General features: G+C 36.8%; 1 long non-coding RNA gene across 1 annotated transcript; it reads right to left on the bottom strand.

Moving 5' to 3' along the window:
• Window positions 1–1108: 1108 nt before the first annotated feature.
• LOC143853457 (uncharacterized) lies at window positions 1109–6289 on the bottom strand. Its single transcript, XR_013237136.1, has 4 exons — window positions 6126–6289; window positions 5930–6001; window positions 5727–5816; window positions 1109–1475 (listed from the first exon to the last, which is right to left on the bottom strand). It is a non-coding gene; the product is annotated as an uncharacterized LOC143853457 (long non-coding RNA).
• Between the last annotated feature and the right edge of the window lie 9150 nt (window positions 6290–15439).

Genomic DNA, 15439 nt, shown 5'->3' with positions numbered 1-15439 from the left:
TTTATGGACAAACAGTGTCTGTCCATTTTGACCTCCACAAATGGATGGGTTAGGATGATCCTATGGAGCTGATTATTGGTACACACCCCATCTATACAAGGGCCTTTCAAATGAATGCTTTGGATCATCCTAAAAATGTGGGCCCACATGTGATTGGGCACTCGAGCGTACCATAAGGTTGGTACACTCGAGCGTACAATCCTTTTCCTCTATACAATCCCAATAAATGTCATGAAAAGAAACTTTTATTGATATTAAAGTCATTGGAAATACAAAATGTGCTGGCTTTTAGGGCACTATCTATAACATTACCACCAATGATCTCTCCAACCGCGATCAAACCACGACACCTACGATCGTTCCCACCGCGGCCCGACTGCGATCACTCCTACACTACAAGAAAAAGGGGATTCAGCGACGTTCGCGACCGTCGGTAAAAACCCGTAAAAACGTCGCTTTAAGTAACACCGACGGTTTGCGGTAGCGTCGGTAATTTCACCGTGACTAAACCATTTTACCGACGGTCCGTAATAACCGTCGGTGTATAGCTTTATACCGACGCTTAGAAACGTCGGTAAAGTGACAGAAAAATTGCCAACGAAAAAAAATTCACCGACGGTTGAAGGAACCGTCGGTAAATGTACTTTACACCGGCGGTCATGAGCGTCGCTAAGTGACGGAAAATTGCTTGGAAAGAAACATTCACCGACGGTTGGAAAAACCGTCGGTAAATGTACCTTACACCGGCGGTCATGAGCGTCGCTACATGACGGTAAATGACACTTGGATGTACTTTTCTCGTTTCTTTATACCGACGCTCATTAGTACTATCGGTATTTATGACATACACCGGCGGTTATAACCGTCGGTGAACATTATAGAGGCATTTTTTTTAGATTTACCGACGGTTTTATGACCGCCGGTGAATAGTATTTTTTTTTTTTTTTTTGTAAACAGAGCAGCAAATTGGGGGACTTAGAACCTGTATAAATCCTGTACCCATTAGAAAATAACATGAATCTGTTGGCATCTAAACAAGAGAAAAATAAGGCAACCAAAGTCATCAAACAAATCATTTCCATGTAAAATTAACCAAAACATTTACCCATTAGAAAGTAACATGTGCATATATATTGGCATCCAAACAACATAAAAAAAGGCATCCAAAGTCATCAAACAAACCATTTCCTTCACTACAACAAAAAGGGTCTATGGCAGCGGTCATAACCGCTGCTAAAAGTCACCAAAACCGCTGCTGGTACTTTTAGTAGAATCTGTTTATAAACTTCCTTACAATATACATAAAACCTTACGCACATCACATTCACAAAACAGGAAACCATCTCATTATACATCCGATGTGGGATCTTTGCTTTCACGTGGAACCCCAACAGACCCAACCTGTCTTTTCTTTTTTATTTGGCTTGTGAGAGCTTCTTGGGAACTGTAATAACCTTTTGACAGCTCTTTAAATACTAAAAGACAAGATGTGTTAGTGAAGATATCAAAGGATGGTTGTGCTGATGGCAGTGACGTTCAAACAACAATTATAGAAGAGAGATAGACTTTATAAATGATCCAATACTAGAGTTATAAAGCTGTAAATGAGTTGATTTCAACTGCACATAAACAGTCACTTGAATGGTGCTATACATGTGAATTAAGCAATGCAATAAGATGACAAACATTAAAGAGCTCTGTCAAAATCATTAAAGAAGAGATCTGTAAAGAAAATGTATGAGGGATGAAGAGTATAACAATACAATTCACAAATATAAAAAGTATTGAGAAATTATATGGTGCCCGACTGTCAAGTAGCGTCAAGGTGGTACCTCAAAAGTACCACCCTTGATATTTGATCCAACAGCAGCCTCTTAAAAAGTGGGCTGCTGTTGGATCAAGTGGGCTGCTGTTGGATCAAATATCAAGGGCGGTAGCTTTTTGACGCTACTTGACGGTGAAGGTAATCATGGAGCCAACCTCAACCATCAGCTAAAAAGCCCCTAAGAGAGATCCATTCATAGAGACAGCATCAAAGGCCATGACCTAAGCATGAGAATCACCCTCAAACCCAAACAACTAACATAGAGCCATAAACAGTCATTGGCTTAAATTGTCTACCATAAGGACAGGTAAACACTTAGTAAATCAAGTGAAAGAGTTGAAATACAAATAAAGAGCATAAATTGCAGATTTATTTTGTGCACAAGAAGGATATAAGTCATGGGAAAAGGCCCTAGATGGTGCAAAGGTCTAGGGGTACAATAAACCACAAGACTAATTCAATGGTTGTCAAATTTTCTTGTTTAATGATCCGCATACACATATTCTGTTCGATGGAGAGACCACTACCATTAAAAAGCTTTAAGGTATACAACAACAAATAGGTCTGAATTCGTACAGAATTCCATGGAGTAAATTGTACTCATTCTTCTCCTATCACCAGAGTAGCTAAGTTCTAAAAAGAGGCATCAATGTGTCATTATGCAAATATGCACCAGATTACCTATTGTGATTGCCTATTGTTAAATAAGCTTAATTGATTTCCGTATAAGCAGATTGAATAAATCATATTCTGACCTTTGTCCATTTTAATTGTTTCCAGTCATAAGAACGCCTAATTAAAATTCTCATTCGGATTTCATAAGAATTCTATTGACAGAAAATACTCCACATTGGCGAGGTTAACGGTATCGAAACGAAGGCTGAGAAGTACAAAATCAGAGAGCTCCTTATGAAGTTGGAAGACAGAGAAAGAAAGAAACCATCTCGAAATGGGAAAAACCTTATTTGTTATTCGATGGGGGGGGAATTAAAGAGCATGGAAAAATGCCCATCCTCCTCTAAGAAGTTGATAATCCTACAAATGCAGGAGGGAGAATTGAATGACGAAATCATTTATCGATAATGACTGCTGTGGTGGACCTAAAGGTCAACTAGGAATTTGAACCATAGTTTTAAAACTCCCCCCACATCCGCGTCGACTCCCCCGAGCCAACTCCCTTTACCCTTGGTGGTCAACCGGTACTTCATCCACAAGGTGGCAATCACTTAATTGCTGAAATACCTTCACCATATCATTGAGCCATAATGGCTAGTTCACTTCTATTTAAGTGTAGCATACCAGTCATCCATTTTGAGCAAAACACTTCGAAAACTTAACCTAACAAGACAGGCATAATTTTCATAGGAATCATAAACAGTAAAAAGGGTAAAGGATTACCTGAGTACATGTGCAACAACAACCAATACATTGTGGCATGACTCTATTGAAAATTATGGCAGAGGAATAAAGATGGGGATTCGGTGGTGATGGTAGGAAAGAGTAGTTATGAAGGTGAAGGAATGTGGGTGATAGATGAAGGCTAAGTGATAATAATGGTGGCTGTGATAGGAAGTAGAAAAATAGAGTATATGAAGTGGGTTTGGGTGATAAAAAAAATGGTGGAAGTAGGGCTGCTGTGAAAATTGTAATGGTAGGAGCAGGTGCCAGATTCCGGCACAATTTGCCGAGGAAGAAAGGTTCCCTTCTCTTTCTCTCTGTGTATTTCAAGATCCGAACTCTCTTCTCAGCTTTCTAACTTCTCTATTAGGACTCCCAAAGCCCTAACAATATGGAGGTAGCTCTAACAGGGGCTGATATCATTCTCCACAAACAACTAAATCAGTTTAGTGCAACTCTTAAAAAAAATGATCACATAAATCCCCCTGGCAGACTTTGCTCTATCCATACAATCATCTTAACTGAACCTATCCTTCAGTATTCAAATGACACACCAAATTACACAGAATGTGACCCTGGCTCAAACATGCCATTTAACATTAAATGCATTAAAGCCAATTGATATGAAAGTGCAGACATAAAACTTAGGGACCAAATAAAATAATGAACAACCAAGTGGAAGGCAAAATCATCAATTTGATAAACGTCCATAAACTTGTTCATGCAATCTCACAAAGAAAGTTTTTTGGGAAAAAACTGTTGCAAAATCTTTTCACAGGGTTATATAGAAAGAAAAACCTCCTAGTTATTCTTCTGCAAAATTTTGAATGTGTTTGACAAGGAAAATCCAAAGAAGAAAGTAAGGCCTAGCATTTATAAATGTACAGTTAACTAATGATATTCACATAAGCCAAAATTAAGTAGATAATAAGATATGATAAGAAATATTGAAACAATCACTACCCTTCTCAAATAACTATAGCTCTTCCTCTTAAAATCAAGTAAAGATATGCTCCATTCCCCCGAGTAAGTATTATTTGAGACCAAGCTATACAATGTACACAGAACACATCATGATTATCAGAGAGAACTAATTCACTATTTCTATCTAATGAGTGAACCAACAAAAGAAACAGTATAAACACTATCAAGTATTGGCATTTGGCCAAAGCCTTAACTTAGTTTCAATATAAAAAAATTCACTCAATTGATTGAAAAGAATAAATTCAATGATAACGTAAGAACATTGAAACCAACTTAGGCTAGTATGTCCCTTAAAAGACACACTAGCCTTCCTTCCGTAACCTATATGAATACATCTCTTGAACCAAATGTGTATTAGGAATAAAATCTACCAGCATCTTGTTCTAAAATTTTTCTCAACAAAATAGAATTTTACTTACAATTAGACACATAAATAAGTTTTGAATAAGAGTTATTGAGATGCACTGACCAACTTACATTATCATCAGACAAAATCAAAAGAATTGATGTAAGTAAAACCTCTTTCACTACATGCATAAGTTTTTATTTATATTTTCCATTACTACTATCCTCATTTATAGAGACAAATCTGAACTTAAAAAAAAACTCAAACCTCCAATATGACGAGAAACATTTCCAACTTGAGTAAAAAAAAAGAAAACAGCTCATTCATTCTTATACAATTAGCTCGAAAGACCAAGAATACATTTGATTTTTAGATTTTTAAATTGAAAATAAAAACAAAGGATATCAAACCACAATCCTAATGCTCAGAATTTTGTCATGATGATAAAATCTATGGTGAGTACAATACAAAGAGATAATAAAATATATCCTCTAAATTGATTAAAGAATTATTCAAATAGACATTTGAAGATTTTAGGAAACATTGTAAACACATAGATCAAAATAGAAATTAAGATCAAAACCTAAATTCTCGAGCTAAAATATACATGAACCTTGTCAGAAATAAAAACTTCATCGCTTTTATTCCTTCAAAGAATCTACTCATTTTAATTTTCCTAAACAATAAAGCTCTAAACCTAACAACCTCATAGATCTCTAAACATTATGATATGACAGAACAGTCCATATAAACCAAAGCTCCCAAAACAGGAATTACACAACATCTGTGCACCAAAGAATTCATAAAAACTGAGATATATAAGATATCAAGAACATGCTTTAGGAACAGAAGTAAGGATCATCAAATCATAACCAGTGCAATAGATCTTACCTTATTCAAACAATTAAAATCAGAATCAGGATCAAAAGCAGAATCAGAAATCAAAATCAATACCAGGAAGCAGGAGCAGAATCATCGCCAAACACACATATCCACAACCACATAATAACTACATACTAGCAAACCCCATATATCACTAACATGCACTTATCAAGCTTTTTTCCTTCTCTCTTTCTGTTTCTTTTAATATATATTTCAAAAACCCTAACCTTCAAGAACGACATCAAAGTCCAATAACAGAGGCATTTCATCAAATAGCGACTTGTCTTTTACCTCGTTGCCGAGCAGAAATGCCGTGCTCTTCCTCAAAGGATGCTGATTCACAGCAACAACTCCGACACCACAAATATCACAATGTCTCTCCTAAAATAAGAGCAGAAGAAGAAATTAACAAAGTGGGATATAGTCAAAAGGAAAAAGAAGGAAAGAAAAAGAGAAACCCTAGGTCAGATCTTAATAGAAAGCCCAAGCCATACCCAAATCCCCACCGGAATCACAACCTTAACCCCACCGAACCCCTATTACAATCAGAGAATCTGAGGAAAAACCTAAAGAGATAGATTACATGTGTTAGAATAGGGAGATTAACCCAAATTCGTTTGAATAGAACAAAAACTGAAAATACCCAAAAGGTCTGTAACAAAAAAACTGAAAATAACCCTAATAACATACCTTCTAAGAGAGATTTGAGAGATTTGGTAGCTAAAACGCCCAGGATTTAGAGTTGTGGACGGACGGAATCCAAGGAAGAGGTTGTGAAAAAACCCTAAAAACCAAAAAGAGAAAACAAAAGAGGGAGCCCGTAGTCGCGCCCATGAGAGAAGAACTCCCTAAAATTTCCTACTTACAACACTAATCACCGACGTTTATAAATAAATGTCGGTGTTTTCTAATTCAGCGACGTTTTAAAAACGTCGGTGAATTCTAAATAATTAAGTAAAATAAATTAATTTTATTACGACGTTTTAAATAATAAGCGTCGGAAAATATTAACCTTTAATGACGTTTCAATAACGTCGGTAATAATAAATTAGTGATTTTTAAGGCGGGTGAAGGCTTTCGTGAGGTAACATCCATACACCGACGTTTCTTTTATGAACGTCGGTGCATATATGTTATTAACCACGGTTTAATGGAATGTCGCTACAAAAACGTCGGTGAATGTCACTTTTCTTGTAGTGCTACTTGAGCTCTAATACCACTTGTTGGGACCAAATACAACTCACCCATAAAAGCTAAACGTTAAGGGGACGGAGTCCAAGACCAAATGAGCCCATCCACATCTCTTTTACTTTTCTGATGTAGGATCTTTGCTTTCGTGTGGCCTGACAACCTTCCACTCCACACAGGAGCAACCTGGGAACTTGGAGATCATCCTTGAGGGGTTTTTTCATTCTCGAGGGCAAGCCAGATCTTCCTTGAGGAAAATTTTCTCCATCCTCAAGGGAAAACTAGAGTTACAACGTCCCATCTTTGATACCACTTGTTGAAAAATTCCGCTAGGCAAATCCGATCCGATCATGCACAAGGAAGTAGAACAGTAAAATAAACACTAACCACAAGATGAACAACAATATTTTACGTGGTTTAGCCAAGATGCCTACATCCACGGGAGAGAACATGATCTTTCAGTATGAGAAAACAAAATACAAGGATTACAACATGTTTAACCCGCAAACCCATAAATCGTAATCCTTTCCTCACTTCTCAACCAAGATTATAGACAGCAAAAACCCAAGAGAAAAAACCCAAGAATAAACATTGATCTCTCTCCCTTAAGTTCTCTGTTTCTCTCACATTTTCTCTCGTGTCTCCTCTTTGCAGTTAAGTTCTCTGTTTCTCTCACATTTTCTCTCGTGTCTCCTCTTTGCAGCCGCCACAGCCTCCCACCAAAGAGAAACACATTTTCTATCCTTTTAATAAACCCGAGTTTTTTAGAAAGGGAAGTGATATCTCCCCCCCACCACTCTGAAGGATAAAATCGCCCCCTTTAACGTTATCCATTAAGTTTTAAAGGAAAAGAAAAACGTTAAGTGGGGTGAATTTATCCTCAAGCAGTGAACCATTGTCACAGAAACCGTTAAAGGGGGGGGGGGATTTTATCCATTTAGGAGAGGGAGGGAGGGGAGGGGGGGGGGGGGGGGGGGGTATCATTTCCCTTTTAAAAAACCTAAAAAAAACTTCATTCTTTTGTTTCCCACTAAAACTAGGTTACCTAGCTAATTTTGGAAACAAAGCGACTTTACCAATCCTTGCTTTAATCTTTTATTGACTTTTTGGGTCTTATTTACATATTTTCTCGTTAAATGTGTTTTATAGTAGGAAATGATAAGTGCAGTGCTCTGATTTCAGTGAGGATTCCCAAACCAACAAAACAAGTGGCTCTGAAAAGCCCTACATCAAACTAAGTTCCCCTTCTGTAGATGAATGCTTCCAAATAGGAAAAGTCAATCTTTCCTAGTAAACCTGAAAAAAAAAAAAAAAAAAACAAAACAAATTCTTTTAAGTGAGTGGAAATCCTAAATTGTTAGACCATCAACTCAAGGTTTCACCATACTTTTATGAAACAGATGACACCCATGAACTTACACATCAGTTTTTCTTATTTGATTTCCTTTCACCTTTAAAAAAAAAAAAGGAATTCCAGCCATTCCGAACAGACACTCAATAACCACCACTTATTGGACATTTGTGTGATCAATCAGATCTGTTGGTCGGACCGGTGACAAGAAGTCCGTCCAAATGCCCTTTTGATAATTCCTTTAGGGCCCGTTTGGATGCTGAGAAGATTTTGATTTGGATTTCTCACATTTGCTGCCCTTTTTGCACTGTAATTTGGATAGGATCAAATTCTTGGATTTCTAATTCAGCAGCTTACAGTGAAAAAAATCAGATTTCTAAATTTGTTGTGGAAATAAGAAATTGGAAATCCACAGATCCACAGATGTGGCAGTTTCCTTCACCCTCTTTGCTCCTCAACCTCTCCCCTCCACTAGGAAGTACCCCCTTCCCTCTCTATCTCCCTCTACAGGAGCTGCCGGATCTATTCATTTGGTACTCAAAACTCAATTCCAAATCCAAATACAAAATGGGAGGTATCCAAACGGGCCCTTATCGGATTATCCCAAGTCATTGTTGTATTAATCCTCTTTTTGGTTCTCAATTGTCTTGATTTCACATACATGTCGCAATGTAAAACCCTAGAATTTAAAACCACCATTGATCCCGACAATTTTTTGTCTAGTCCTGTCCATAGGATAAACCAATAATTGTGTTACTCCTAATTTGGAGATATCTTGTTTGATATTATAAAAACAATAGTACTTTTATGTATAAAACTAAATTGGCAAGTAATATGTCAGTCAACACTAGATTGAAAACAAACAATTACTTCAAAATCTTAAGTTATTAGAGTCGGTGTTATACATTGGTTACTGATATTTGCAGTACCATATTTTGATAATCACACAAACCTCCTTGTCATTTATTATTTAACTATCTGGCAAAAGCTATTACAATTCCAAAAATACTGTCCACAGGCAATTAAAAAGGAAAATACAAGGTAATTTTGTGTCATTTTCAAAATATGGTAGTGCAAATCTCACTATATATTTAATCATTTATACTTCAACACTCCCCCTCACTTGTAGCCCCTCTTTTTGGTTGCTTTAGAACCCAGGACTTGTCATGAGCAAGGTTTTAAATTTCAGTTTCAGAGGTAATTTCCGTCCTCACCGAAACCGAAATTTTAGCCAAAATCCCAAAATTTCGGCGGAAATTTGGTAAAGGCATTTGAAATGTCGGTTTTTGGAGCTGAAATTTTGGTAATTTCGGCTGAAATTCTATAAAGAAATAAAAAATTAATAGTTTATCAGAAAATTTCGGCCGAAATTTGGTAAATTTCTACGATTTCGGTTTTCAAAACATTTCGGTTTCGTTCCTCACCGAATTCCGAAATTTAAGACCTTGGTCGTGAGTCAATAGCTATGATATCACGTGAAACAGAATTAATTTACTCCAAAAGCTTAAGGTGGTTGGTGTTATTTAATCATTTATACTTCAACAAAGATGAATTGAAAAGGGGACAAGCAAAAGAGATGGCCCTAAATAATTGTTTAGACCCCAAAAGAAGCTATTATTAACGAAAAGATTACAAGTATAGCATTCTACCACACACTAACTAGTTCATATGATACCGTACAAACAAAGATGAATTTACATTTCAGACAAACTTCGAAAAGAAATTAAAATACCAGACGAACTTGTTTCTCGGTCCAAAACTAATAGACAACACTCCTTTTAGTATAAACCATATAATTGTCAGTGGTAACAACACAATATCCTTCTCTGGGTTATTTTCTTAGGGGAATTGGTTGCATTGGTTGAGCATTTCTTGGGGGAAATGGCGGAATTGGTTGAGCATTTCTTGGGGGAATCAGTGGCATTGGTTGAGCATTGGATTGAACCGTCCCCCTTCCCCTTCGAGGGGGGAAGTAGTTGTCAAGTAGTTCAAACGTTTCTTTCCCTATATTGCTGAGTTTGTCCTGGGATGCCATGGAATTGAGAAGGATAGGTTATAGGTACAGGAAGAAGTCAAGTGATGGAGGTTTTGGGTAATGAAGGTTTAGAGGTGAGTGTCCATTTATACAAGGTTCTATTAACGGAATTGTTTTTTAAGGGAATGCTGATTGATTGGCTTTCGGTGGTTCGTTCAATCATATTTGGAAGAGGGTGAGTGGAGAATTCGGCATAATGTCATGTTGATCTCTAGCCTCTGATTAGAGGGAACCTTCTTTTTTTTGACCGGTCAAAATGGAGCATATTTCGCTTTTGTCCCATCAACAATTTATTGAAAAATCAGATGGGATAACTCTCTCTGGGATAACTCTCTCTCTCTCTGGGATAACTCTCTCTCTCTCTCTCTCTCTCTCTCTCTCTCTCATACACACACAAGCCCTACATCAAACAGAGATACTTTAAATGAAAGCCCAATCATTCCTAGTAAACCTCGAAAACACATAGAAAACCTCTTTTCAGTGAGGGGAATCCTTAATTTGTTGGACCATCGACTCAATGGTTTGAATCAGCCCAATGTTAGGATTTTTGGGTGCCCCCGTCCCAATGCCAGAAGTTAGTGGGTGTCATTATCAAATATAGGGTGTGTGAGTTTAAAGTATAGAATTTGAGTTGTGATGGGTGTCCTTAAAAAACGGATAGGGAGTCCTTAAAAAACGGATAGGGATAACTGTAATACTTAGGGGCCGTTTGGATACGCGGATTTTAGAATCGAGGTTTTAGTTTGAAAACGGTGTAAAAGAGGGTTCATGATCAAGGTGTTGTATGCTGTCCTGCAGCGTTTCTTGGATTTTTAATTAGTAAGAAATCTAGGTTTTAGAAATCTCTCCCCCATAGATTTCTAAAACCTGGAAACATGGGACGATCTTTTGCTCTCTTGCTGTCAGAAAAAAGGGCGAGAAATTAGAAAACGACGGCCGGTCTCTTTCTTCTCTCGTTTCCCATCTACAATTTTGAAAAAAGATCAAGTATTCAAAAATCCGCCTATCCAAACGGCCTCTTATAATTTTCAAAAAGGATTATATGTGGTGATTTTTACCAAGTCAAGTGAGAGAATGAGAGGGGTATTTGGGACTTTTGAGACCACTTAAAATGACTGCTCAAAAGAGGTAATTACTTAGAATTAGATAGAAGAAGAGAGATTTTAGGAAATATATAGGAAACTAATTAGGGGACTTTTTAGGTTGATAAAGTTGTTTGGGAGATAGTTTTTAGTTGCAAGTGTTTATGGAAAACTCAAATCGATTTTAAAAGATGGGTGGAATTTCATTGGATGATAATATATTAAGTTGGGAAATTAGTAAAATTCATTTTTGAGGAAAATTCATTTTTCTCCCTACCCTTTTAGCTAGCCAAAAATGGCTTTGGGAAATTAGTAAAGTTGATTTGCTATTTCTTGTGGGAGGAGTTTAAGGATTTAGGAAACTTAATGGTTGGAGGATTTTCATAATTTATCATAATGCTAAATACGTATGCATTGAGAAGGGAGAGTTTTTGGACAAATTTTAGGAATTCTTTAGACAAAACGATTTACAAGAAATGTAGCCAAAAAACCTCTATATTTGGCCCAGAGTGTGAGAGAGTGGGAGAGAATGAGAGAAAAGGAGAGACAAAGAAGAAAAGTGAGACCGTCACGAAGAACCTTAGGACGCCGAAGAAACTCAAGGTAAGGAAAATGCTTGGAGTTCAGTTTAACATAAAATATTATGATTTCGAGTAGATTCATCAAAATTTCGGCGAGTCCGTTGGGCTCTTTGGAAACCTCCCGACCCGAGCCCAACCTTGTAAAATTCAGAGATGTGAATCAAGGAACCTAGAGGCTATTGAAATGGTGAAAATTTTGAAAGAAAAATCACCTCGGGAGAAAACTCCCGATATCGTGCCCGATCGATCGTCGGGCCTGCGATCGACCGTGGCGATGGCTTGGGGTTTTTTTAAAAAAAAACCTAAGATTTCATTCCCAGTCGACTGCACACGGTGCAGTCGACAACGGCGAGGTTTGTGGATTCTTTTTAAAAATCTGAGTTTTGGGACTTGGTCGATCACGCTAAGGCTGGCCGACTGAGCATGGTTCCACTCCAAAATTTTGATTTTCCCTCTTTGGACATTTTAGACATACTTCTTGGAATCAATGCCATCACTTGAACTTATTTAATTAAGTCATATTTATAGGTGATTGAAGTTCGACTTGGAAAAAGGGCATTTGGATTTCAGATCGAGGTGAGTAATAAGAGATTTCTTTAGTAGTTTGACACCAAACTCCTTTGATATCTCTCAGGACTGATTGTATTGATATCTATAGCCTTGATATATGTGATCTTATCTATACCCACTTTTTATGAACCTTTGGTCTAGCATGCATATGTACCTCAGTGATTTGTATTCCATATATTGCAGACTTGTCACATCATTGTTTTAATCATGAAGGTGTTTGACTAGTTGTCATATTGATTCATGTTATTTATAGTATATGCTTTTGTTAAGACTCTGAATGAACACACCTCCATGTTTACCGTGATACTGCATGATTGACGTTAGGTTAAATTCCGAGTCCCGCCAATGGGGCATTAATGCATGGGCAATTCTGTGTCCTTCCAATGGTAATTAAAACGATAGCCCTGTCAACACAAATTTCCGTAGGAACGAGTTCCGACACCATGGGCGACAAAATAACAAGCTTTTTGTTTCTAGACTAAGCCTATGATCTTGAGGTGTTCTAATTTCTAGTTTCTGACCTACTTTTGTTCTGATCTATTTAGGTTTCAGTTCCATCTTTGGATTCTGTTTCAGTGCGTGACTTATGCATGATTCCTTACGGACTATACCAAGCTTAGATTTTTTATTGCTTATACCCTTATTTTATTGAGCTTTTATTGAGACATCTTGGATTTTCTATTTATATTATTCTGACATTGTTCCCTAGGTATGCTTAGACACTACTGTAATAGTACCTTATTACTTCATTGAACGTTAGCTCACCCGTGGTAACATTTACAGATCCTGAAGTTTGTTCCACACGGATTTGAAGAGGCGGAAGCGTAATTTCTTTTGATTCTGGACATTTTTAGAATTTCTGATTTTACATAGAGTGAGTATTGGTTTTGGGACTGTGAAACAGATTAAATATTCATGGGATGGGTGTGAGGCCAGGGCATTATTCTATTATTCATTGTGATTGGATTTTGATTTATATCTATGGAGTAAAGATAATCGTGGTTCTGAATAGTATTCTGCTTAGCCTTGCATGCTTGTAAGGTTTACTCTGCAGGTGTGTAGCGTTTGTTTCATACCGAGCTGTAGTGTCAGTTCGGATGTGACATGTGCATATAACTTTTTTAGATGAATTTTACCTATTGTTTATTTTCCAATAAAATTATAATATGGCGAGTTGATTTTGTAAAAACAGAAAGTAGATGATATTAATTTGACATGAGGCACGACGGACTAGGTGTGATTTTGCGTCTATGTGGAAGAACCTCTAGTTCTGCGAACTCGAACACAATCACTCCCAGGATACAACAGCCTGACGCGCTATCGATCTCTATTCGAGATGCACGTTCAAATAGATTTGAACAACCCACGCTAACACTGATTGCGCAAATAAAAATATAAAATCCAAGAAGAACATTAACAATGAGCATTTAAAACAGAAACAAAAAAGTAAGAGAAAACAAAGAACGTCATTGCTTTTTTTCATATATAAAGAATGAAAGATAGCCCGTTGATACATAGCCAAAATGTTGTTGTTCAAGTCATCCCTTAAAATCGTAAAGACACCCTTTCAAAGCATCTCGTTATTAAGAATGTTTTCAACAACCAGGTCAAATAGACAATGAACAGTTTGAAACCTGCACCCGTGCCCACGACCTGACCCGACGCGTGTGCGTGTGTGTATTTTAGTTCATTTTAAAATAGGCTTACTCAAAAAATTCAATGCCTCTTGAAAGGCCCAAGCCTTTCCCTCCACACTACCTCTTATAAGGATACAAAAGTCTCTTCCACTTTCCAATGTGGGACTAAATGTCTTAGGAATGAAGAGAGCAGACTCAATTTTTAGAATTTGGGTGGCAAAACTGTAAATAAGAGGAATTTTTTGAAAAAGCAAAATTTGTTTTTATATTAAAATACTAATAATCCCCTACTTATTTTAATAGAAAAGTAACAAGCATAATGAAGGTGTCTATGACTTGAACCTTCACTCAGTTTTAGTGTATTTAACTCTAAAGATCTTATAGTGACTATGCCTTGAACAACAACCTTTAAATACAGAGAGACGTACACTACAAATGATTCTAAAGTGTTCAATTTGGTTCTCAAAGCTTGCATGTTATGGCCATGTGCTAGATCCTAGTGGCCATATAAGCAAGAGCACAAGCCCAAATTCTCCTTAGAAGCGGCCCCACATCATTGCATACATGTATTTCAATCTATCAAGGATAATCATGTCGCCTAGACATCCCACTCATATGAGCTATAGAACTCACTAAAAGTAAACTACTCACTTACAACTCTTCAAGATAACATGCTCAAGTTACACCATGTGGATGGACATTGAGATAATCTCATAACTAGCAAGATTGTCTATCAATTACTCTATAACTCATTTTTCGCATTTAACTTAGTTCTTAGATCTCTAGTCCCCAGGTTGGGTATCCGTCATAGGCAACCCTTGCATATGGGACTAAATATTGCAGATTTTCTTTCATAATAAGGCCTTAGCTAAGGGAACTGTTATATTATCACTGGATCTCATAACGACAATGGTGACAGATCATTAGAGATTACCTCTATCACAATATTGTGCTTTCGATGAATCTGTCGAGACTTTCTATTATAATACTTATTTTGTCTCTTTTGATGGCTATTGTGTTGTCACTATGAATCAAAGCTGCAGAAACATGTCCTTCCTAAATAGGTATGTTAATTAAAAAATTTCTCAACCAGCTACCCACTTCACAAGCATAGGTTAGTACAATCAACTGAGATTCCATAGTGGATTGAGCATTTATAATTTGTTTTTGGGATCTCAAGGTAACCGCACCATAATAAGTGCATAACCTGTCTTGCCTTGTAACCTTCTAACAGTCAGCATTGGCAAATCCTTCTTTGACAGTAGGAAATATATGATAGTGATCCCATTATTAACGCTGCATTTAAGATATCTCATAATATGTAATATAACATTCCAATGCTCTATACTATGATAACTATAGTACACCTGCTACATATGCAATATCAAGTCTAGTGTAATCTATGAAATACCTTAAACTATCAATTATGTTAGCATACTCATTTTGATTAATTCTATCATCTTCAATAGTATAATCTAGTACTAAAATCAAAAGTTGTACATACAAGATTATCATCAAAGTACTTATATTTTTAAAGTATTTTCTCTATTAATGAGATTC

The sequence above is a fragment of the Tasmannia lanceolata genome, unplaced genomic scaffold (genome assembly GCF_043159265.1).
Source record: "Tasmannia lanceolata isolate RefF3 unplaced genomic scaffold, GAP_Taslan_0.1 ptg000019l, whole genome shotgun sequence".
NCBI lineage: Eukaryota > Viridiplantae > Streptophyta > Magnoliopsida > Canellales > Winteraceae > Tasmannia > Tasmannia lanceolata.
The sequence above is the reverse complement of the archived record's forward strand: the minus strand, read 5'-3'. Positions and strand labels throughout refer to the sequence as shown.